The 26175-nt window shown below is 33.1% G+C and overlaps 2 long non-coding RNA genes across 3 annotated transcripts; one reads left to right on the top strand and one right to left on the bottom strand.

The window, feature by feature from the left end:
* Positions 1-1546: 1546 nt before the first annotated feature.
* On the bottom strand, positions 1547-7902 carry LOC127728618 (uncharacterized). 2 transcript variants are annotated; one of them, XR_007994277.1, is made up of 3 exons: positions 7514-7902; positions 3556-3641; positions 1547-2187 (listed from the first exon to the last, which is right to left on the bottom strand). It is a non-coding gene; the product is annotated as an uncharacterized LOC127728618 (long non-coding RNA). The 2 variants fall into 2 exon arrangements; XR_007994278.1 differs by having other exon boundaries at positions 7643-7898.
* Positions 7903-12996: 5094 nt separating this feature from the next.
* LOC127728624 (uncharacterized) lies at positions 12997-19152 on the top strand. The gene is made up of 2 exons (XR_007994283.1): positions 12997-13428; positions 18757-19152. It is a non-coding gene; the product is annotated as an uncharacterized LOC127728624 (long non-coding RNA).
* Positions 19153-26175: the final 7023 nt, after the last annotated feature.

Here is a 26175-nt window from a genome sequence, read left to right as displayed (position 1 = left end):
AGCGACAACCTCTGTGATACATGTCCAAGGCTAGAACATGTACATGATGTATATAGAGGGTGCACCGTTTGACATGTTTTTGAGCTTCAACCTTCCCTATAACATAGCCAAGGACAAAAAAACAAATAACAAAACCAGTCACAAGGTTCCGATCAAAGACTACTCGCAATTACTTAAAGCCAACTCAAAGCCAAAAAAAACTAATAAATAAACCATCTTCTCCTAGTTTAGACTGTTAATCAGTATGTACTTCCAACGGATTTAGTATAAAAACGTCATAAATAGGCAGTCTAAAAAACATGACAAAGTATCGACAGCATGTAGGACTATAATTGTCGGTACCAGGATAACACTACAGGTTTTATAGTTTTGTCGTTAAACTATTAAAATTAAAATCAATGTTATAACCGACAAAGATAATACTCAAATATCTTACTCTATGCTAAATTTAAAATTATAACAACAATTTATAAATTTCTTGATATACCTTCAACAGCAACACCCAAATACAAAGAATTGAAAGGCCAATGGATGTATAAATACTTTGGAAACTATATGCGCAAAAGTGACCAGCACAGAAAGGCCAATTTTAACACAGCTGCGATGTTCAGCCTTATTTCTAAATAACGACCTATTTGAATCAAATATAATACAAAGTCCATATTGTGCTTGTCGCGCTCCGCGTGAGGATTCATTTCATTTCTTCTTTAATTGCAATAAATACGCCGATATAAGGAACGATCTATTAACCAACATTCATCGTTTACAAGTGACAATAAATCTACAGTTGCTCACTGAGGGTAGCCAAACTTTAAACACTGGACACTTTTAATTTGCAAAACACTCATTTGCAAATCCGCCGCCGCCTCTCCTTACACCTACAGTGTCGTGTATATAACCAAAATGTGCAGAATTACATGGGATTCAATAATTTCATTGCTTTTCTGCTGTTATTATTATATATATTTTGTAATTTGATTTAGAAAAACATGGGATTTTCAATATCCCATGGGATATGGCAAATCCCATGGGATTGACCATTATCCCATGGGATTTTGGTTAAATCCCATAGGATTTTTTTGGGTCCCATGGGATAATTGTAGTCCCATGGGATATTTGTTGTCCCATGGGACCAAACAAATCCCATGGGACTATAATTATCCCATGGGATTTTTAATATCCCATGGGACAAAATAAAATCCTATGGAATTCAAATTATTAATATACAGTAATGTGTATGTTACAATGAATTCTGTTTGGTAGTAAAAAGTTTATAATATAAATATTAGTGTTTTTTGGGTTTTTTCATTTTGTCAAAAACATGTTTTTAATTTGTTTATATGACAATAAAGATTATTATTATTTTGGAAAGTATAATAATATTTAAAGTTAAAAAATAAAATCCTTTAACTGAAATAAAATGATGACATGTCTTAATAAAAGAAAAAAATATTGATTTGAAATCTTTGTTTTGTTTGTTTTATTATGAAAAATAGAACTGAAAAAAATATTTCATATTCTGACTGAATAAATTGACAAAGCACAGTTAATAGTTTACTCTTTTAATGAGGTAAAGTTTTCTTTGTTATAGTTCCATTGCAATACATGAATATGCAAACAATTTGAATCTTATACCTTTGTGGTGTTCATAGTATTACGTTTATATTTGCAAATTTATAAAATAAACACTTTTCCTGTTAAGTTTTAGTTTTCTTGTTTCAGCTTGCTATGTACAATTATTCAGTCCACTACATAAGAGTCAAGTAAATAAATTATTTCATCCACTAGAATATTCCTACAATTCTTAGACAAAACATTTTTGCAATCTGTTCTTCAAAAATCCTCCTCCGTACATCTTTATTGGATGGAGCGATTTAAATGAGTGGACAAAGCAAGTTCATTTGGACAACAAATTACTAATATATTTTTTCATTCCTCCCTTCTTTCAATTGATAATTACGTTGTTGCATTTACATGATTTAGTTCTTGTGCATCTATGATCATGATAATATGACTCCTTTTTGTTTATAGTCATTATGTTGAAATTTCCTCTTTCTTATGTAGGAAAAAAACACATTCCATTTCAAATTAATAAAAAAGTCACACTATATAGAAAAATATCAACTTTAAGTTTTCTGTTCAGTATTGACCTGTTGAATGATGATCATGAAAACCAAGATGTCTGACCTACAAATACACAAAACTCAAAAATTATAAATGAAGAGAAATACAGCAATAAAATGGCTACTTTATCATGTTTATGTACATTTTGATAAAACTTTCATTTGAATATTTAAAATTGTAAGTACTCTTATTTCAGTGCTTTGTGTCTATGGTTTTCATATTAGTTGTTTTTGTGCCTTGTTGCAGTCTTTTGAGTTAAGCCAATTGCAACAAATGTTTACAGTTTGTTCAAAGGTTGTGCTGTTATTAAAACCACTGTCCTAGGTTAGGGGTGGGATGGGTGCTCACAAAATGTTTATTTTATTAGTTGATATTTGCTATGAATTAGCTGTCAGTAACTGTGAGTACTAATAGATCTGTATGTTGAGTCTTTTTTGTTACAGGGAAAGAATAAATGTCCAGCCACATCCGGTCTGTGTTTTTGGTAGCTGTTTTTCTGCTTTGTTGCATTCTAATGAGTTAATAAAATTGAGAATGAAAACAGGAATGTATAAAAATAACCTGACCCAAGAGCAGAAAAAAGCCCTTTTCAACTGATTTTATAGTTTTTATATTGAACTGACACTTACACCACTGTCCTTAATTAGAGAAGGATTTGGTGCCAGCAAACATGTTAAACCATGCCACATTTTGTAAGTGTCTGTCCCAAGTCAGGGGCCTGTTATTCAGTGGTTGTCAATTGTTGCTATATATCACATTTGTTTTTTGTTTATTGTTTTGTGCAAAAATCAGGCACTTAGCTTTCGCCTTTGTGGTGTATCCCCCAAGCATGTTTAGTATGGATAGACATTATGCCCTTTTTAAATGACGCCATGCCCTTTTTGAATTGTTTTACATTTGTTTTTTTGAATTTCATGGCCTTTTATAGATTACTATGCAGTATAGGGTTTGCTCATTGTCGAAGGCTGTACAGTGAACTAATTTTGTTAAATTTCATGTCATTTGATCCTTATTGGAGAAAAGTCTCATTGGCAATCATACCGCTTCTTATTTTCATATCAACCCTGCCATATTTTGCCTGTCCGAAATCAGGAGCCTGTACATAGTTCAGTGGTTGATGTTGGTTCACGTCCTTCATATTTGTTTTTTCATAACTTGTTCATTTTTGTGAATTAGTCTGGTCTATTTGAAGTTTGAATTCGTGTTTTGTTCCAAATTTTGTTTGTGGTGTCTTTTATAGATGACTATGTCATGTATAGGTTATGGGTTTTCTCATTATTTACAGGTCATCATTGGCCTCTAATAAGTAATTGCATTGCTTTCATCCACTTAATTGAACTCTGGTGGATAGTTTTCTCATTTACCATACCACATCTTATTTTCATAATAATCATTATTCAAGGGCAATAACTTTTATAGAAGTGGACTTACCATTTAGGCTTTGTTGACGTCTGAAATCTATTTTTGTTGATAATCTCTTTTGTTTATAGTTTCCCTTTATCTTTAATGTTCTTGCCCTACACATAAAAGGGTAAACATTATCATTTAATGACAATAACTACTATTACATAATTAGTAGGCAACTGACAATTTTGGATCATTTGTATATCTTGTCATAATCATCATTTTGTTTGTTTAATATTATCAATATTCTATGAAAATGAGGTCACAGTAACATTAACCTTGGCAGACAGACAACTTCTTATTTTTATATGACACCTTGCAGTCATTCCATACACTTACAAGTAGACATATGCTTATAATATCTGATAAAAAGAAAAAACCAAGAAAACTTAGCATTGACCAAAGAACCATAAAATACGGTCATGGTTATATAAATCTGCCAGACAGACATGCACACCTTACAATCGTTACATCCGCCAAATATAATTTACCTGTTGCTTAAAGCATATGATAAACTGACAAAACAATGCAAACTTTTCATTGACCAATGAACCATGAAAATGAGGTCAAGGTCATATAAAACATGCCAGACAGACATGTGCATCTTACAATCATTCCATTCACCAAATATAGGGGCCTTATTGCTTACAGTATACGAAAAATAGACCAAACCACAAAAACTAAACATTGTCCAATGTACTATGAAAATAAAGTCAAGGTAAGACGAAACTTCTCAGTCAAACATATCATGATATGCACCTTACTATCATTCCATACACCAAATATAGTTGACCTATTGCTAATATGAAAATAAGAAATAAGAAAAACTGACCAAAAAACAAAAAAATAACATTGAGCAATGAACCATAAAAATGAGGTCAAGGTCCAATAAAACATGCCAGACTAACATGTACATCCTTAAAAATTTTCATACACCAAATATACTTGACATGTTGCATACAGTATTAGAATAAAATGCTCCGCTGGGTGCAGCTTGATACGACCGCAGAGTTAGAACCCTGAACAGTTGGGGCAAGTATGGACACAACATTCAAGCTTGATACAGCTCTGAATTTGGATTGCGATTAAATATTTGACACAGCATAGGTTTCTGACACAGAATGAATGTGGTCTAAGAACTTAAAATTTTTTAATTTACCTATTATGGTCCAATATCCAAAATCTAAATACATACACGGCATATCAAAGAACCCCAAGAATTCAATTTTTGTTAAAATCAAACTAAGTTTAATTTTGAACCCTTTGGACCTTAATGTAGACCAATTTGAAAACGGGACCAAAAATTAAGAATCTAAATACACGGTTAAATTCAGCATATCAAAGAAGCCCAATATTTCAATTTTTGATGAAATCAAATCATATCATTATTATTTGCTTTTATACATAAATAAAAAATAACCAACTTAAAATGGAAAATTTTAAAGAAAAAAAATAGGAAAAAAAAATCCCCCCCCCCATTTTTTTAATCCCCTTATGATTCATCACCCCCAAACTCAATCCCAGCCTTCCCTTTGTAGTATGGTACCTTGCAGTACAATTTCAGAAAGATCCATACACTTGAACACAAGTTATTGTCTGGAAACTAGAAAAATGCTTGTTTTTTTTCCCCTTTTTGGCCCCAAATTCCTAAACGTTTAGGGCAATTACCCCCAAACTCAAACCCAGCTTTCCCTTTGAGATATGGAACCTTGTAGTACAATTTCATAAAGATTCATACACTTACACACAAGTTATTGTCCTGAAACTAGAAAAAGGCTTGTTTTTTGCCCCTTCTTGGCCCCTAATTCCTAATATTTTAAGGCAATTACCCCCAAAATCAATCCCAGCCTTCCCTTTGTGGTATGGTACCTTGCAGTACAATTTCAGAGAGATCCATATACTTGAACACAAGTTATTGTCTGGAAACTAGAAAAATGCTTATTTTTAGCCCCTTTTTGGCCCCTTATTCCTAAACGTTTTGGGAAATTACCCCCAAACTCAATTCCAGCTTTCCCTTTGAGATATGGAACCTTGTAGTACAATTTCAGAAAGATCCATACACTTACACACAAGTAATTGTCATGAAACTAGAAAAATGCTTGTTTTTTGCCCCTTTTTTGGCCCCTAATTTCTAAAATTTTGAGGCAATTACCCCCAAAATCAATCCCAGCATTCCCTTTGTGATATGGAACCTTGTGGTACAATGTCATAGAGATCCATACACTAACACACAAGTTATTGTCTGGAAGTTACAAAAATGCTTATTTTTGGCCCCTTTTTGGCCCCTAATTCCTTAACTGTTGGTACCATAACCCCAAAAATCATTCCGAACCTTCCTTTTGTGGTATTGAACTTTATGGTAAAATTTCATATAGATCCATTCACTTAAACTAAAGTTATTGTGCAAAAACCAATGTGTCTTCAGACGAAGACGCCAATGTCATACCAATATACGACCGCAAAAATTTTTTGCGGCCGTATAAAAACTGGACATTTTTACCTAGGAATAGTGATGTCTTGGACTAGGAAAAATAGTCTGGGGACATAAATTACTGACATCAGACTAAATATACTAGTAAATTCTGTATCCATGGACTTTTTATACTAGTTATATTTGTCTGACCAGACAATTTTTACAAGGACTAATTTATCTCTTACACTAGTTCTCAGTTAGACATGTCACCTTACCTTGACACATAATTCTGACTCTGAACAAACCAGTATTTGCTCTTACTCCTTAATAATACTGCGTGCTTAGGGGAGAAGCAGCAAATACCAACTTTAAAGTCTTTGGTTTTACCCTGTTGGGTTCAAAATAAACAACCTTCTGCACTTGAGGTTAACACGCTACCACGAGACCAGGCAGTATAATATAAGGAGTTTACCCAAGATTTAAAGTTTCCAAGTTTTTGCAAAAACTGGATCAAAATCATCATTGAAAAGCAATAACTTTTTAATAAGATTTACAAATGTAAGTTTCTCTTTAAATATTACAGTTTTAGAGATAAAAAGGCAAATTCAAGAAATATGAAGAAAAAAGAAAGGTAAAAATCTGTATTTAAGGCAACAACTCCTATGAGTCAGCTGCCAGTTTTGATGCCATTTAAAATGGACAGTAGATTTTATTTTTCAACATTCTGATCATTTCTACCCTTGTCAGATATCGTCTATCTATTTTGGCCTTTTGTAGCTTATTACACAGTTTGGCTTTTTAGCCCATTGTTGAAATCTGTACGGTGACCTATATAGTTGTTAACTTCTGTCTTTAGTTTCTGTTGAAGAGCCTACGGTGACCTATATAGTTGTTAACTTCTACGTCTTTAGTTTCTGTTGAAGAGGCGTCACATTGGCAATGTCCAATGATACCATATTTGTATATGTTTTTGTCATGTAGGTGTAAGGGAGTTACCATTTGATTTTTATGGAGGGGGGGGGGTTAGGATGAAAAATGTTGTCCTGCATTTTTTTTAAGTTGTAATCTCTGTCCTGCCTTTATATTTTTCACTCTATTCGATCCTGCCTTTTTTTTTTATTAGTTTATCCTGACTTTTTTTTTTTGCCATGTTGCTCATCCTGCCTTTTTTTTTACTCAAAACTCCTGTCCTGCTTTTTTTACAAATTTCATCCTAGCTCCCCCCCCCCAAAAAGCTCCATAAGGAGACAACCTTTTGATTTTCTGGTGGGATAAAAAGTGGAGACAGATTTTTCATCACCTGGCCTGGTTAGTTTTTCAGGGTTCGTAAGGATAGAAAATCCGGCAAATTGTAACAATTAAACCCCTGTTGTACGACCATATTTGCCAAAAAATTAATCCAAAAATTTATGACGTCTTGCAAGGCTATTTTAACTTTTTTCTGGCCACATAATAGTCAAAGTTGTGACTGAGTGCGGAAATATGAAGATAGATAGATAGAAAAAAAATTAAAATAGTCTTGCAAGACGTCATAATTATTTTGACTACCTAAAGATGTAACCTTATTCTTACTTGTTTGGGGAAAAGGAGAATTAACCGAACCACTATTCAATCTAAATCAGTGAACTGAATTATTGTCTTTTGCAGTAGTCCGAGTCGACATCTGTAACTAATCATGCAAATTGATAGTCAACAGTATACCTTTTTCAAAATGTCAGCTTACGACAAAGAATCACTGGTGATAGGGGAGTGTAACCAATAAATTGATCCTAAATCAGATAAGATTTTCCCAGTAACGGAGAACCCCTTTCTTTGAGTGACTCTTGAGTGAATATAAATATACGGGGGTCTCACAAATAAATATATAAATCTGAATTACAGGAACATCAATAAGCAAGTAAACTTACATATTAATCTCGAAGTTATTTACGTTAAAGACAGACTGTGCTCCTGAGTTAATGTATTAACTTATACATTTGCGTATATTACTCAGGGGGGGGGGGGGCACTTCCTATATACAAGGTGATAGGACGTGCCGCTGGAATAGGTCACTTTTTCCATCTTGAAAATATGGGAATAGGTGGGGAAAACTGTCAGAAATATATGATAAGGTCGATAAAGTTCCAATTACTTGTATATGTACTTGTACATGCAAAGCCCTGTCATTTTTGCACAGCCGAAAGTCTCGCCGTAAGTAAACATTACACACAGAATCTTAGCCTTAAATATTCCACTTTTCCAACACACCCCACGAAACCCAACCAATATGGGAAAAGGTTACAATTTTACCGACGCAATATATGAAAAGGTATACATTTTTAAGATCTAAATTATATGAAAAGCGTGGGGTAACAGAACCCAAGCGACACCCCTATCAATTAAGTATTGAAGTGCCCCCCCCCCCCCCCCCCCCGATGTATTTTACTGCTACAATCACGCGACCGTTGCTGAGCAGAGAACCATACTTTCAAGCCAGGGTCAGTCTATACTAACAGTTAGTATAGAAAGTCCCTGTAAAAAGGCAGGCAAATCCTAACAGTACTGTAACTTAATGATACATGTATATCAAGTTACAGCACCTCACCCAGCACAGTTAGCACACTGCATGGTGTGTGTCAGTCTTATAATTAAAACTGTGTAGGTTTGATTCAACGTTTTTCGGATATTTTTAGGACCGTTGTCAACATGGTCAAATCCGACCTGCCACTTTGCAACCTGACCTGCAAAAATATACAACAAAGCCAATCAAAATTGCTTTTTGAGACTGGGCGACTGAGAAAGTTTTAAAATGTGACCTTGTGACCCTACTTGGAATTCTCCATTCATCGGCGTGTGTCGGTGTGGCTAAAAAGGGGGCATTGTTTCTATCTTTGTTAAAAAAAAATCAAGACCAATCATAAATGTTTTTTTCAAAACTCAGTGTCGTATTTTATTGTTTTCCCAACAATGTTTAATAAAAGCTTAAAATGTTTGTTTCACTTCCCTCTGACTTCCCTCCTGATTTTTTTTCTCAAGAAATTATAGAATCTGTAAATGGATATATGTCTGTAGTCACGGTCATGCATTTAGATAAGAAATTCCAGCATGCATCATCAAATAATTCATGTGTATTTGTGACATCAACAAAACTGAAACATTATATTATTTCCCAGTAATTATGTAAATCATTTTGATTTACAAGTATATATGTCTGGGACTTATGCATGTATATATCTCACAGGCACTTGTCTCAGAAAAAAAATCTATATACTTTAATTAAGGTATATAGGGGAAAAAATCTGAGACAAGTGTCTGTGATATATCTGTCAGTCCTAGAATAATAAATATAATAATTGTATCTTAATCTTTGGAAAAATCCAATTATTAAATTGTTAAATTCTTTTACTTCATAATTATGTCAAAGTATACTTTTTAAAGTTTTAAATTTTAAAGTTAAAATAAATATTCCGTTTAGATCTAAGGAAAAAAAATTTAAACTGTAATGACATGGTCAGTCAACGGATTTGTTGCATGGCTGATTACAGGTAATTAAAGCATGCAGTAATTTTCCATTACGACAGTGCGTGTACCCTGGGGTGTGTATAACGTTTTAGAAATACCATAGTTTTCTAGAGAACATCCTGTCGATGTGTAATACAGATTGATGACATTACACAAAATTTCTTTCGTTAAATATAGTTAAGTATCTGTGTCCATTCCCTGTTGCAACACTACAAATTTTTCGAAGAAAAAAATGTTAAAATGTGAAGAAAAAAAAATCATTTATATAAAATAAAGAAGAAAAAAAGTAGCAAATAAACTTATGTTATTTGCCTATCCTGCAGTAGACAAGAAATTGAGGATGAATACCATTTCTTCTCAGTCTGTCCATGCTATACATCATTGCGGGATACCTATATACAAAATATTAATAAAAATCTTAATTTCAATTTTATTAAATTGCAGTCACCTATAACACTGAGGCATATGACCGCACTTTTAAATAGCAGTTTGCCAGTCATTATAAATATCACCATAAAGTATATTAATGATTGTTTTTTATTGAGAACATCTGTATAACTTATGTTTCTAAAAATACATGAATATTGTTTTTACAAAAAGAAGTTTAATACATTTTCCATTTTGTATGTAATAATTGGAGCCATTTCGAAATATAAGAAATCTTCACATAGTCGGGAAATTTTCAATTCAAGTTATTTCATTTGAAAACGTTAAAAAATATAGATCTTATTCGATGTAAAATGTGGCGTCCTTGGATATCAAAACCCCGTTTAAATAGGGTTTGTCTACTTTCGTCTCTTGTCGAACATTCTATAATCAAGGATTTGTACAAATCCTTGCTATAATATAATGAATCGCGTCGCCAATATCACCACAATTACATAAATTACAAATACAATCTTCTCCTAAATATTTCTAACAATTTCAATAGGAAATTTTGAGTCGAAACTGAAGTACCAAATCTACAAAAAGAATCACTATTTTTTATAGTAGTAGGCGACGAAAACTAAACTGTTTATAATCTTTTTTTTCTCCTAAATTAATTGAAACTCTTGAAATGATTTAACATTATCTATAGACAGCTTACAAATTCAAATCTTTTTAGAAGTATATGAGTGTATAGTAATAACTTGTTCATTAACCCCCTTTTTTCTTCTATAAAATTACATTGTAATCGATTTTATTTCCAAATTTGTGTTTGCTAGGATTGACACTTAGAACGTACAACATAAAGTAACAAGTAAAAAGTCACGATTCAGTTTTGGGATATTTTTTTCTTTGAATAAACTTAATTTTAAAAACGTTTCAGCATTTTTCTGAAATATTTTTAAAAGGAAACGGACTTGTAAACAAAATTTATTTTTGAATATTAATATTGAACAATGATTGTTAAGAAAACAATCTGCCAAAGTGGTTTGGTAATTAACTGGCTTCATGCTGTCAAAAATGCCTCCTTTTTATAAGTTTTTGATAAAAAAAAAAACTATTTGAAGGCGAATTAATCATTTCCTCAGCTAAATACATTTATCTATAAATAAAGTCAATTCGTCAAGAACTTTCTCTCATATATTTAAACAATTGTAAAATAATTAATTTAAACTTTTGTACTGCGACTTTCTGTCCGTTTACCAATACTTATTCCTTGTTAAGTTTTTTCATATCCATTTACGAATACTTATAATGTGATAATTTTCGGAAGCTTTTATCCTATTTTCATATCAAACAACCATGTTACCCGTAGAACGGAGTTAAGTACAAATTTAGGAATTTAGTACTTAAAATTTTCAACAACAAAATTTTATACTTTCATTTACCTGGATTTTGTTCTACGCTTCGAAGCCGCCACCCTGTATCAAACATAGCCAACACCTCGCATGGCGTATTCACGATGTTGAGGGATTGACAATATACAATCTAAGTTAGCAATATACAGCAAGTAAGTAATTGGGTGTTGAATGCCAGTAGATCTGAATTTGTAAATTGAATTTAACCTGTTTAGAATATGTATTGGTGAATTGTTTAATAAAATTACACACATATGATAATCTGGGCTGATATGCATAAAACCACTTTAAGTTCAAAGTATCAATGAAACTGGGTCTGCATGAAAAAATGACTTATCACATAATACCAGAACCTATGTTTACTGTTAGATGATAAGAAAATATAGCTGTAGGCCTAGTTTACAAATTATTTATTCTTTTAATTTCTATTTGACTGTCTGGGTGCTTCTTATGTGTTTTAAATATTTGCGTTTTGTATGCTATAGTTAAGTTTTACAGACTGTTGTACGTCATTTGGTCGTTTTTAAGTTTTTGCCATGGCGTTGTCAGTATGTCTTCGACCTATAAGTTTTATATAATCTGCATCTCTTGTGCTGTATTTTAAAATGTATCTTTACACATTCATCAATACACCAAAAAATATGAATAAAGCTTTCGTATATATAAAAATAAGGAGATGTGGTATGATTGGTAATGAAACAACTATCCGGGATATTTTGAGACAAAGTGCACGTATCAGCAGTCAGCCGAAACCACTAAGCGTTTTGCATCCATACGTTGTTTTTTTTTCGGGATACTGACTGCATAGTAAATTATCAATGTACTTGTTAATGTTCTCGAGGGATGACCCTATTACAGAGACATATATACACATATGTGTATATATGTCTCTGCCCTATTACGTGTCAGTAACATTCTCGACACGGTTCATTTTTACGGCGGCTCAGTTTTGTCTTAAGAATAAACATAATTGATAAGTTTCTTTCCCCTGCATTCCTCGATCGCACTTGTAAATAGCACATTGGTCTCAAGACATTGGTACACTATACGTTACAACACTTGCCGTCAGTACTCAAAATTGGAAAAATATTTAATAAGAAGGTATAGAAAATTAAAGCATACACACTATTATCAACCACAGACATGATGTTTTTCTCAATTTGCCTAAATCGTTATTCCGCAATACAACGAGGCTGAAGCATGACTGGAGCCGGCCCTCTCTTATGAAAAGTTCTGGATCCGCCACTGCATATTCATAAAATAAACCAACATAAAATTATCCAAAAGATGAATAACACTTAATACTTACGACTAAGATTGATTATAAGTATACTTTAGTCGGTTTTACAAAAAAAAAAATACAAGTAATCGTATAAAGTATACTGTATTGTACATGACTTTAATAATTACTATCAATATTATTTGTAAGTTTTTTTGTGAAACTGACTGCTGAATTGTTTTTCCATGCTTATGGTACATCTAAGTCGTATGCTTTTTATAAAACCACCTCCAGGGTGTAATGTCTGCTCGCCCATAGAATCTGTTTGTAGATATAGGAAGATGTGGTATGAGTGCCAATGAGACAACTATCCATCCAATTCATAATTTATAAAAGTAAACCATTATAGGTCAAGGTATGGTCTTTAACACAGAGCCTAGTTTTTATCAAAAAATAAATATATTGATATTAATAGTATATAGGTTGAATAATTTATTCATACATTTTTAATTGACTGACCTAGAATTATCATGATTATTAAGGAATTTTAACCATGCATTCCTATTTTTAAAAAGGGACAAAAATAAAATTTATATATAATAACAGGGTGATACAAATGAGAAAAACTCAAGAAATTGTTTTCAATTAAGATAAATACATGCAGTTAATAATGGTTTCCAGTTGTTTTTTAAAGCAGAGGCAGATTTAGTTTAAAGTTGGAAAAAATTGTTTGTACCAACAAAAATAAATACACGAAGTTAATCCAGAATTATGTGTTTATCATTTTTTTTTTTATGTTTAGGTTGCCAGCAAGATGAAAAGAACAATGCAGTTCAAAAGTCAAAATGTGGATAAGCTGCGGTACAAGGTCCTACTTTTGCAGATTTTCATATTTTGCATGAATGAATTTGAAGTTTATATCATGGAGGGCAGAGAAAGAAAAGAAACACTTCAATTTTCCTGCTTCTGAAAGATCTTGTTCGGTAAGTTTTATGCTCTGTTTTGATAGTGTTGGTATACTAAAAATTTAGTACTTTAAAATGTTCATGTATTTTTGTCGAGCCTGCAACTTTTGTCGCAGAAAGCTCGACATAGGGATAGTGATCGGGTGGCGGCTACGGCGGTGGCGTTAGCTAACTTCCTAAAAGCTTTTTATTTTAGAAGGTGGAAGACCTGGATGCTTCATACTTTGTATATAGATGCCTCATGCATGTCATGATACCAATTCTGTCTGAAACATGTCCATTGTCCTTGACCTCATTTTCATGGTTCAGTGACTACTTGAAAAAAAAGTTCAGATTTTGTTGAATGTTAATTTCTCTCATATTATGAGTAATATGATAACTATATTTGGTATGTGCGTACCTTGCAAGGTCCTCATGCTCGTCAGAGAGTTTTCACTTGACCTAGACCTCATTTCATGGATCAGTGAACAAGAACTTAGTCTTAGATGCATGATTTTTTTTATTAGTTGTTAGTGGCTTTGTACTAGCTGTCAGTGACTGCGAGTACTCTCAGATCTATACTTAGTGTCTTTTTGTTGTTTGGATGTACAAGTACCCGGCCACGTCCACTTGTATTTGTAGTATTTGTATTTTTATCCATCTGATGAGTTAAGCCTCTTTCAACTGATTTTTAAGTCTCCCAAACGAAGTTTGGGAAGACTTATTGTTTTTGCTCAGTTCTTATTATTATTATTATTCTTCTTCTTCTCCTCCTCCTTTTCTTCTTCTTCTTCTTCTTCTTCTTCTTCTTCTTCTTCTTCTTCTTCTTCTTCTTCTTCTTCTTCTTCTTCTTCTTCTTCTTCTTCTTCCGCCGCTTTTAAATTTGAACTTGTCCGCACCCGTTCTCCAAAACCGCTTGTCAGTTTAACTTAGGGTTTCACAATATGTTAGACTAACATGTCTAGTGGTGCAATCAGGGTTTTGTTTGTGCAGTGGGGTTTATAAAGGGGTACTTTGAGGGGCAAAAAGAAAAGAGGGTTTTACTATAGAACCCTATGGGATTTTATTTTTTTAAATTTTCAAATGATTATAAATTGAAAACCGTTTGTGATAGACACAATCTTTTTAATTGAAAATGTTCTAAATGATGAAGCCCATTAAATGAAATACAGGGTTAGTCCCCAGGGGTCACCCCCACCCCCTGCCATTTAAGAAAGTTCTAATACCTTGTAAGTGGTCAAGATCCCCACCCCTAAACCATATATATTTTGGTTTGTTATGCTAAGATGGTTTGAATGATATACAGGGTTAGTCCCCAGGGGTCACCCCGACCCCCTGCCATTTGAGAAAGTTCTAATAGCTTGTAAATGGTCGAGATCCCCACCCCTAAACCATATATATTCTGGTTTGTCATGACAAAGCACATCAAATGAAATACAGGGTTAGTCCCCAGGGGTCACCCCCACCCCCTGCCATTTAAGACCCAAACGAAGTTTGGGAAGACTTATTGTTTTTGCTCAGTTCTTATTATTATTATTATTATTATTCTTCTTCTTCTTCTTCTTCTTCTTCTTCTTCTTCTTCTTCTTCTTCTTCCGCCGCTTTTAAATTTGAACTTGTCTGCACCCGTTCTCCAAAACCGCTTGTCAGTTTAACTTAGGGTTTCACAATATGTTAGACTAACATGTCTAGTGGTGCAATCAGGGTTTTGTTTGTGCAGTGGGGTTTATAAAGGGGTACTTTGAGGGGCAAAAAGAAAAGAGGGTTTTACTATAGAACCCTATGGGATTTTATTTTTTTAAATTTTCAAATGATTATAAATTGAAAACCGTTTGTGATAGACACAATCTTTTTAATTGAAAATGTTCTAAATGATGAAGCCCATTAAATGAAATACAGGGTTAGTCCCCAGGGGTCACCCCCACCCCCTGCCATTTAAGAAAGTTCTAATACCTTGTAAGTGGTCAAGATCCCCACCCCTAAACCATATATATTTTGGTTTGTTATGCTAAGATGGTTTGAATGATATACAGGGTTAGTCCCCAGGGGTCACCCCGACAGCCTGCCATTTGAGAAAGTTCTAATAGCTTGTAAATGGTCGAGATCCCCACCCCTAAACCATATATATTCTGGTTTGTCATGATAAAGCACATCATATGAAATACAGGGTTAGTCCCCAGGGTTCACCCCCACCCCCTGCCATTTAAGAAAGTTCTAATATCTTCTAAGTGGTCAAGATCCCCACCCCTAAACCATATATATTCTAGTTTGTCATGCTAAGATGGTTTGAATGATATACAGGGTTAGTCCCCAGGGGACATCCCGACCCCCTGCCATTTGAGAAAGTTCTAATATCTTGTAAATGGTCGAGATCCCCACCCCTAAACCATATATATTCTGGTTTGTCATGATAAAGCACATCAAATGATATACAGGGTTAGTCCCCAGGGGTCACCCCCACCCCCTGCCATTTGAGAAAGTTCTAATATCTTGTAAATGGTTGAGATCCCCACCCCTAAACCATATATATTCCTATTTGTCATGTCTCGAACATTTGAATGACATATACGGTCAGTCCCCAGGGGTCCCCCCCACCCCCAATGTTCTAATATCTTGTAAATGGTTGAGATCCCCACCCCTAAACCATATATATTCCTGTTCGTCATGTAATGAACATTTGAATGACGTATAGGGCCAGTCCCCAGGGGTTCCTCCCCACCCCCAATGTTCTAGTATCTTGTAAATGGTCGAGATCCCCACCCCTAAACCATATATATTCTGGTTTGTCATGCCAAGATGATTTGAATGATATACAAGATTAGTCCCCAGGCATCACTAATGCATATAACTTTACTGGACCAAACCAATTTTCACTGGAAGTTGCCCAATGTCAGGCGACCCTGGGAATTACGAATTATGGGAGCTTCGTTTGGGAGACTTCGTAACAGCATCCTGTTACATTCATTTCTTGTTATAGTTCGTTCTTATGTTGTACTGTTACACCACTGTCCCAGGTTAGGGGAAGGGTTGGGATCCCGCTAACATGTTTAACCCCGCCACATTCTGTATGTATGTGCCTGTCCCAAGTCAGGAGCCTGTAATTCAGTGGTTGTCGTTTGTTTATGTGTTACATATTTGTTTTTCGTTCATTTTTTGTACATAAATTAGGCCGTTAGTTTTCTTGTTTGAATTGTTTTATATTGTCATTTCGGGGCCTTTTATAGCTGACTGCAGTATGGGCTTTGCTCATTGTTGAAGGCCGTACGGTGACCTATAGTTGTTAATTTCTGTGTCATTTGGTCACTTGTGGAGAGTTGTTGTCTCATTTGCAATCATACCACATCTTCTTTTTTATATTTAAGGTTAAGTTTTGGTGGTCAAGTCCATATCTCAGATACTATAAGCAATAGGTCTAGTATATTCGGTGTATGGAAGGACTGTAAGGTGTACATGACCAACTGGCAGGTGTCATCTGACCTTGACCTCATTTTCATGGTTCAGTGGTTATAGTTAAGTTTTTGTGTTTTGGTCTGTTTTTCTTATACTGTATGCAATAGGTCTACTATATTTGGTGTATGGAATGATTTTAAGGTGTACATGTCTAGCTGGCAGGTGTCATCTGACCTTGTCCTCATTTTCATGGTTCAGTAGTCAAAGTTAAATTTTTGAGTTTTGGTCTTTTTTTCTAATACTAAATGCAATAGTTCAACTATATTTGGTGTATGGAAACATTTTATGATGTACATGTATGTCAGTCTCGCAGGTTTTATTTGACCTTGACCTCATTTTCACGGTTCATTGCTCAGTGTTAAGTTTTTGTGTTTTGGTCTGTTTTTCTTAATCTATAAGCAATAGGTCAGCTATATGTGTTGTATGGAAGGATTGTAAGCTGTACATGTCTGCCTGGCATGGTTCATCTGCCCTTCACCTCATTTTCATGGTTCATTGGTCAATGTTTAGTTTTCTTGGTTAAGAGTGCTTCTTAGACAATGTTAGAAACTATAAGCAATAGGTCAACTGTATTTAGTATATTGAATGATTGTAAGGTGTACATATATTTCTTGTCAGGTTCATATGACCTTGAATTCATTTTCTTGGATCATGTTGAGTTTATGTGATAGTTGTAGTAAAGCTTTATATTTAGGACTATCAACATGATATCAATGATTAGTAAGGAAGGCGCAACATTTCAGCGTGTGCACTCTTGTTTATACATTATACACCACATTTACTGTTTTTACCCTGATTTTATGAATCACTGAACATAGAAATGTCATAATGTGAAATTATAGTACATTCTTAGGTTAAAGTTTTAGGTTAAGGTATATAGCTTACCATAAAGTTGAATTTCATACACATGTTCATTATGTGTTGAATTTTTAAATTCAGTGCCAAACTAAGATTTTGAGCCTGATTACATGATTGACTAGACATTGACACATGCTAGTGTTTACCAGGCATGGTGTCCTGTATTAGGAATTTGTCATGTACTATAAAGAACGTTAATAGTACTCGCTGAGTATGGAGTTTTTGTGAAAGTTTAATATAAGTGAGATTTTTGCATGACATCCTGTCAACTGCTTGTTGATCATGTTTATACATGTCTTAAATTTAATATCTGACACATTGGTTGGTGTTTTGTGAACTTGGAAATAAGTTATTTGATAGAATAATAATGTTTTGAGATTATCAAAATAAAAAATATCCCATTTTTACTATTAATGATTAAGTTTTAAAAAAAAAGAAGATTTAGGATATATGTATAACCATATATAAAAATGAGACAGCAACCGAACAACACAAAAATAAGAAAAAAAAACAATATAATTTTTTGTATCAATGTTATAATTTCCAACATGTCCAAAGAGTTCAATGTATTTTCTAATTGAAATAAAACACAAGTGGAACTCTTTCAGAACTTCAGAAGCTTGAAGAAGTGCTGTTTCTATTGTTGGTTTTCTGTATAATATATTGCAAATTCTTGTGAAAAATGGAATTTTATTGTAATTGCCTAAAGTTTTAACATTGATCTATATATATATATATATATATATATATATATATATATATATATATATATATATATATATAACTGGGGAAAATACCCAAATGGTATAAAGAAGAATACATAAATTGATTGTTATATAATATTAGAATAGGAAGATGTGGTATGTTGCTAATTTGACAACTCTCCATCAGAGACCAAAGGATGTAGGAGGTTAGCAACTGATGACACTGGACAACCTTCAACAATCAGTAAAATCCATACCGCATAGCTATTTTTATTGAAAATCATATGTTATTGCTACATGTATGCAAACAATTTTTTATTATCCATAACTTCGGATTTTATTGGTTCTTTTTCAGAAGGATTGAAATTCATCACTTAGAATAAAAAGAGAAAACACAGAAACAAGACCAAATTAAATTCAAAGACAAAAGTCAGATCAGTTATTATTTTCATCACTCAGTCAATGAATTGAAGTTCTATTAAATATCTAAAGATATTAAAACCACAATAAAGACTATGTTCTGTGCTGAATGGCCAAAAAGTGGACTATACATTACGATCACACAATGCTGGATGATAAGAAACTATTAATTTTTTGGGTAGAGGGATATCCTGAAAAAAAAATAGATTTATGTAAAAAGCTACTAGTATGTTAAGCCTATTAATAGAGTTTTCATTGATTTCAAATGGGAAAAATTGTGTTTCAAAAAAGTATTCTAGAATTCATAAATAAACATATATTGATACTTACATTATCTGCTTTGTTGTTTAAAAGTTTAGTTTTGAACAGTTATAGAACAATATAATTGCATTAACATTTCCAAGGAAAAAAAGATATTCAACTAAAAAGATTCATCTTAAAACAATTTACTACCAAACAGAATTTATTGTAACATACACATTTATTTACTGTATATTTATAATTTGAATCCCATAGGATTTTATATTATCCCATGTGTCCCATGGGATATTAAAAATCCCATGGGATAATTATAGTCCCATGGGATTTTTTTTGTCCCATGGGACAACAAATATCCCATGGGACTACAATTATCCCATGGGACCCAAAAAAATCCTATGGGATTTAACCAAAATCCCATGGGATAATGGTCAATCCCATGGGATTTGCCGTATCCCATGGGATATTGAAAATCCCATGTTTTTCTAAATCAAATTACAAAATATGTATAATAATAACAGCAGAAAAGCAATTAAATTATCGAATCCCATGTAATTCCGCACATTTTGGTTATATACACGACACTGTAGCTCTAAGGAGAGGCGGCGGCGGATTTGCAAATGAGTGTTTTGCAAATTAAAAGTGTCCAGTGTTTTTAACATACGAGGAAAACTGTGAAATCTTTAAAGAAGTATTTAAATATATAAAAAAATCAAAAAGATTCCTTGTAGTATAATCAAATAAGATATGAATGAACAAAAACACCGTGTCCACAGAATTTCATTTTTTTTTTTTTTTTTATATATTTGTATTATTTCCTATTTTACTTTTTTTTCTTTTATTTATATTTTTATTTTTTTTTTTTTTTTTATTTTTCTCAATTCTCTATCCTTTTCCTTGTTAATTGTGTTAGGCTTTTTTTTTCTTTTTCTTTTTCTTCTCTGACTGTGCAAATGCCTCATTTTACTATTACCTTTAATATATATCTACTGAACTGTGCATGCTCTGTATAATTGTTATTGTAATATTATGTAAAGAGAAGACTTCATAAGTTGGTTAAACTTGTGTCCGATCCTTTTTGTATCTATGAGCAAATAAAATCGTTATAAACTAAACAGAAAGTCCAAGTCAACCTAAGTTCTGATGTAGTTTGAACCTTAGTTCGATATTTCTCAACGGAGAATTTAAGATAGGTCTGATATAAATGATGTCAGTACCGAAGCATCGACTAATAAGCTAGTGTAGCAGTCCACCAGCAGTGGAATCGAACACTTGTCATGAATATTTCTATAAACCCAACCAAATGTCCAAACCAAATATGTGTATCTATGAAAGAATTTATTATAAAGGATTTTAATTAACTTGTGTGCTTTTTGTCCGACATTTGCTTTTTGTCCTGTTTTGCTTTTGTCCGATAATTTTGCTTTTTGTCCGTTGCTTTCGGTCCGTTTTGCTTTTTGTCCGATAATTTTGCTTTTCGTCCGACACTTTTGCTTTTTGTACGTTGCTTTCGGTCCGTTTTGCTTTTTGTCCGATAATTTTGCTTTTGGTCCGACACTTTTTCTTTTTGTCCGTTGCTTTCGGTCCGTTTTGCTTTTTTAGCTTACCTGGCACAGAGGGCTAAGTGAGCTTTTCTCATTTCTTGGCGTCCGTCGTCGTTGTTAACTTTTGCAAAAATCTTCTCCTCTGAAACTGCTGGGCCAAATTAAACCAAACTTGGCCTTTATCATAAAAAAATAAAACATGGGGGTAAAATGCCGTTTTTTACTTATATCTCTGAAACTAAGGCATTTAGAGCAAATCTGATAATGAGTAAAAATGTTCATCAGGTTGAGATCTATCTGCCCTGAAATTTTCAGACGCACTAGACAACCAGTTGTTGGGTTGCTGCCCCTGAATTGGTAACTTTAAGGAAATTTAGCAGTTTTTGATTATTATCTTGAATATTATAATAGATAGAGATAAACTGTAAACAGCAAAATTGTTCAGCAAAGTAAGATATACAAATAAGTCAACATGACAAAAATTGTCAATTTACCCCATAAGGAGTTAATACCCTTTAAAGTCAATTTTTCACAATTTTTCGTAAATTTTTGTAATCTTTTACAAAAATCTTCTCCTCTGAACCTACTGGGCCAAGTTAAACCGAACTTGGCCTAAATCATCCTTAGGGTAGCTAGTTAAAAAACATATCAGAAATTTTGCAGTTTTTTGTTATTATCTTGAATATTATGATAGATAGAGATAAACTGTAAACAGCAAGAATGTTCAGTAAATTAAAGTAATACCTACAAAAAAGTCACATCACAAAAATTATCAATTAACCTCTTTAGGGGTTATTGCCCTTTAAAGTCATCTTTTACAATTTTTTTAAAAATCCTTGTAATCTTTTACAAAAAAATCTTCTCCTCTTAATCTATTGGGCCAAATGGAATTAATGGCATATACTTTCACCATACTTATATTGGGTGAATGCTCCCAGACCAGACAGGTTAGTCGGGGTCAAGACCCTTTCCCAATCTTTTTATGAAGGGCGTTAAAACCATTTAAAGGCAATTCCAGCATTATACAGGCCCTGGGTGAAATTAATTTTGGAGCGAAGGAAAGGAAATTTTGCATCTTTTGTTGATTATCTTGAATATGATTATAGATTGAGATATACTGTACACAGCCAAAATATAAAGCAAAGAAAGATCTACAAATAAGTCAACATGACCAAAATTGGCAATTGACATCTTATTGGGGTTGTTGTCCGTTAAAAACATTTTCTGAAATAAATTGGTAATCTTTATCATTTTTTTTCAAAAATCTTCTGCTTTTAGTTTAACTACTCGGCCAAATTAAACCAAACTTGGCCTCTCTATTGATTACTAAAGATGAACTACTTCAATCACTCGGCCACCAAGGCTTTAAACAACATTTGTGAACCGTTACACCAATATTCAAGTAAGGGGGACGGTTTGGTACCAGAAAACATGTTAAACTCAGACGCATATTATATATGCCTGTCAAAAGTTATGATCTTCAATTTAACAATTCAATAGTTGTCGTTTGTCTATCTATCAAAATTGAATTGTGTTACACTTGTCATTTTTAGCCTTATAAACGTACAACAACATAGCCATGGATGCTTACGTCAACGACATATGGTTTCTTGTGGAAAATTGTCTCATTAATACGATTAAATGCACCTAAAGGCATGTTCTTACAAAGTTTCATAGATAGATGTAAGAAGATATGGTATGAGTGCCAATGAGACAACTCTTCATCCAAGTCATAATTTGTAAAAGTAAACCATTATTCTGTAGGTCAAAGTACGGTCTTCAACACGGAGCCTTGTCTCACATCGAACAGCAAGCTATAAAGGGCCCCAAAAATGACTAGTGTAAAACCATTCAAACAGGAAAACCAACGGTCTAATCTATATAAAATAACGAGAAACACTTATGAATCAAATCAACAAACGACAACCACTGAACATCAGGTTCCTGACTTCTAAGGACAGGTGCAAACAAATGCAGCGGGTTTAAACGTTTTAATAGGTACCAACCTTCACCCTTACCTGAAACAATAGTGTAACACCACAACATAGAAAGACACCCTAGAAAATATCAATTGAAATGGCTTAACTCAATCAAAAGACATCTTAACACAAGTGCATATACACTGAACGAATAAATTTGATCTATGACACAATGTAAATGCAATATCAATAAAATAAGGGGTGAGATTACGGCCATGTTGCCTCTTTGTAGGTCTTGTCTTGTTTATCATTCTTGCTATTTAATGTGTCACTCTATCTATCATAGTTTTCATGATAATAGGCAAAAATACTTAAAATGGGTAAAAATCGTCATTAAAAGGCAATAACTCCAATAAGGAGTCGTTCGACGATTTCAGTCATATATATAAGAAGATGTGGTATGAGTGCCAATGAGACAACTCTCCATCCAAGTCACAATTTGTAAAAGTAAACCATTATAGGCCAAAGTACGGCCTTTAACACGGAGCCTTGGCTCACATCGAACAACAAGCTATAAAAGGCTCCAAAAACGACTAGTGTTAAACCATTCAAACAGGAAAGACAACGGTCTAATCTATATAAAAAAAAACGAGAAACGAGAAACACTTATGAACCACATCAACAAGCGAAAACCACAGAACATCAGTTTCCTGACTTGGGACATGTGCAATCAAATGCAGCGGGGTTAAATCTTTTAATAGGCGTCAATTTTCACCCTACCTGAAACAATAGTGTAATATCACAACATAGAAAGACACACTATAAAATATCAATTGGAATGGCTTAACTCAATCAAAAGACATGTTAACAAAAACAAGTGAACATACACAGAACGAATAAATTTGATCTATGACACAATGTAAATACAAAATTAATAAAACAAGGGGTTAGATGTAAAACAATACAGAAAGACAACCATAACCTTGGACAAAATGCCGCCAAATGAAATAACGTACACAGGTAAATAAAAAGATTTTTTTTGTAAGGTATACACGGAGTACGGAAATAATTTTTACAAAATAAATAATTTTGTTGTTCCTAGTACGAGAACAAAAGTGAAAATTTATTGTCATACTAAACACTTATCAAAGGTGGTATATATTAAAAATAGTGATACTAGATATAACACTGAATAGGTAAACATTAAATAACAAAAATACATTACAAATGTATCAACAGGTCAAATTAACACGAAAGTACGATTTGAGAGTACTCGCAGTTACTGAAAGCTAGTTAAAAGCCAAAAACAATTAATAATAAAAAATCATGTATCAGAGACTAAAATCAACTAAAACACATCCCAGGGATTTAGTGTTTTTACGTCATGGACATTCAAAGAAGACATGACTTGTGCAATGCCAAAATAAAAGTATCGAAATGCAGTAGGATAGTTAGAAGTTAACCTGTTAAATAAATATGTATAATGTAATTCATATAGATAGAATAATCTCTATACAGAAAATGAACGTGGATGTGTATTTATACATCCCAAAAAAAACGTTTGAAAAGAATACAAATGAAGTTATGTTTTAATTTGCTGATGACAAAATCGATATTTGTGTCAATGTAAACTATATTCAAAGATCTAATTACAACATTGGTAAGATAACCTTTACTAGTAAGTTTGTTTAAAGGTTCGATGAGTTTACAGGGATCACATAGTGATTTCCGCGCTTCTAGTACAATATTACCGTAAAATTTAGGATGTGAAATACCGTTTTTAATAAGTTTTCTACAGGTACAGCCAAATTTACTAATCAAATCTTTGTATCTATGAAAGAATTTAGTAAAAGTTTTAAGCAATTTATGGTAACGAAATCCCTCGACTTAATAATTTACCAGTGATGCATTGATTACGTTCGTTAAAATCTATGACATCACTACACACACGGGCATAACGAACGAGTTAGGATATATAAACACCGTATGATGGAGCCAAAGGAACATCGCCGTCTAAAAAGGGAAAATTAACAATAGGGAATGAAAAATCGTCTCTTTTGTCGTAAATTCTAGTATCGAGTTTCTCTTTAAAAATTGAAATGTCTAAATCTAGAAAAGAACAACTACTGCTGTTTATGTTAGACTTATTTAAAGTAAGTTCCTTTTGGGTAAATTTCGGTAGTATATCTAGAGAACTCTGGATTATTTAACGAAAAAATATCATCAAAATAACGGTAGGTATTGTTGAATGTATCAACCAAATGTAACAATGACGTATCTTTACTGAGTTTGGTCATAAACTGAGATTCATAGCTATACAGGAATAAATCTGCTATTATAAAGTGGCGCAGTTAGTGCCTATAGGAATACCTACTACCTGTCGATACATTTTATCGCCAAAACGTGCATATATGTTGTCCAGGAGAAAATTTAAAGCTTCAATCGTATCTTCACATTTCCATGGCAGTAAGTGTATCTATCATACTTTCCTTTTTCGTTACAGAACAACGCTTTAAACGAGTTACAGCAAATAAATTTGCAATGTGACTTACTTGTAGATCGTGTCTAGCTAATCATTTTTGCTTATAACAGTTTCTTTCTGTCTATTATACTATCTAAGGTACAAGAAAAAACGCAAAACATTGATGAAAATCGTCATTATATATAGAGCAATAACTCCAATATGAAGTCGTCTGACAATTTCGGCCATGTTGGCTTATTTATAGATCTTGTCTTGCTGATCAATTTTGCTATTTAAAGTTTCTATCGATCTACTATAATTTTCAAGATGATAGGCAAACATTGTTTTAAAAATGGTAAAATTCGTCATTTAAGGGCAATAACTCATATAAGAAGTAGTCTGAGAGTTTTGATATAAATAGCAGTAGGTAGGTCTCAACATTTTGGACATTTTTGCCCCTGTTGACAGATTTTCTCAATTTGTTATGGTTTTCAAGATAATAGATAATACTTGCATTTTTTACCCCTATGTTCTATTTTAGCCCTATCAGCCAGCCATGTATGTTGGCAAGTAAGGTCATAAGACATGTTTTTAAATCTAAATACTAGTACCCCAATGATGACTGTTGCCAAGTGTTGTTAAATAAGGTTAAAAGTTTCAGAGGAGAAGATTTTTTTAAAAGTTAACGGACGAAAAGTGATGAGAAAAGCTCACTTGGCCCTTTGGAATTTTGAAATGCATTTAAAACTTTTAGGATGTTATACTAAATGTGTGCATATATGATAACCGACACATTCAGGCTAATATAGTGTTGTTGATAGAATTGTGTATTAAGTACGAATTGTATAACTTTGGTTAATAAAAACACAGAAATTTGTTTTTATTGAACGACATTTTGAGCACACATATACACAGTGCAGAACTCCACATTCGGGGTGTTGGCGATGTTTGACACAGGGTGGTGGTTTCGAAGAGAAGAAAAACAATCAAGGTAGAAAGTAAAAGTATCGAATTTTCTTCTTTTTTGTTAGAACTGTTAGCACCAAATAGTGTATTGCACGGAAGGTACCAAACCCATAATCTATTTCCATGCAGCAAGCAGAAGAAAATGTCCACGGTGCTCCGTTTTCTCAAACATCCCTCGTCACTCTTCCGTGTAGTAGATTTTGAGA

Source organism: Mytilus californianus, unplaced genomic scaffold (genome assembly GCF_021869535.1).
Source record: "Mytilus californianus isolate M0D057914Y unplaced genomic scaffold, xbMytCali1.0.p SCAF_2, whole genome shotgun sequence".
Lineage (NCBI taxonomy): Eukaryota > Metazoa > Mollusca > Bivalvia > Mytilida > Mytilidae > Mytilus > Mytilus californianus.
The sequence above is the reverse complement of the archived record's forward strand: the minus strand, read 5'-3'. Positions and strand labels throughout refer to the sequence as shown.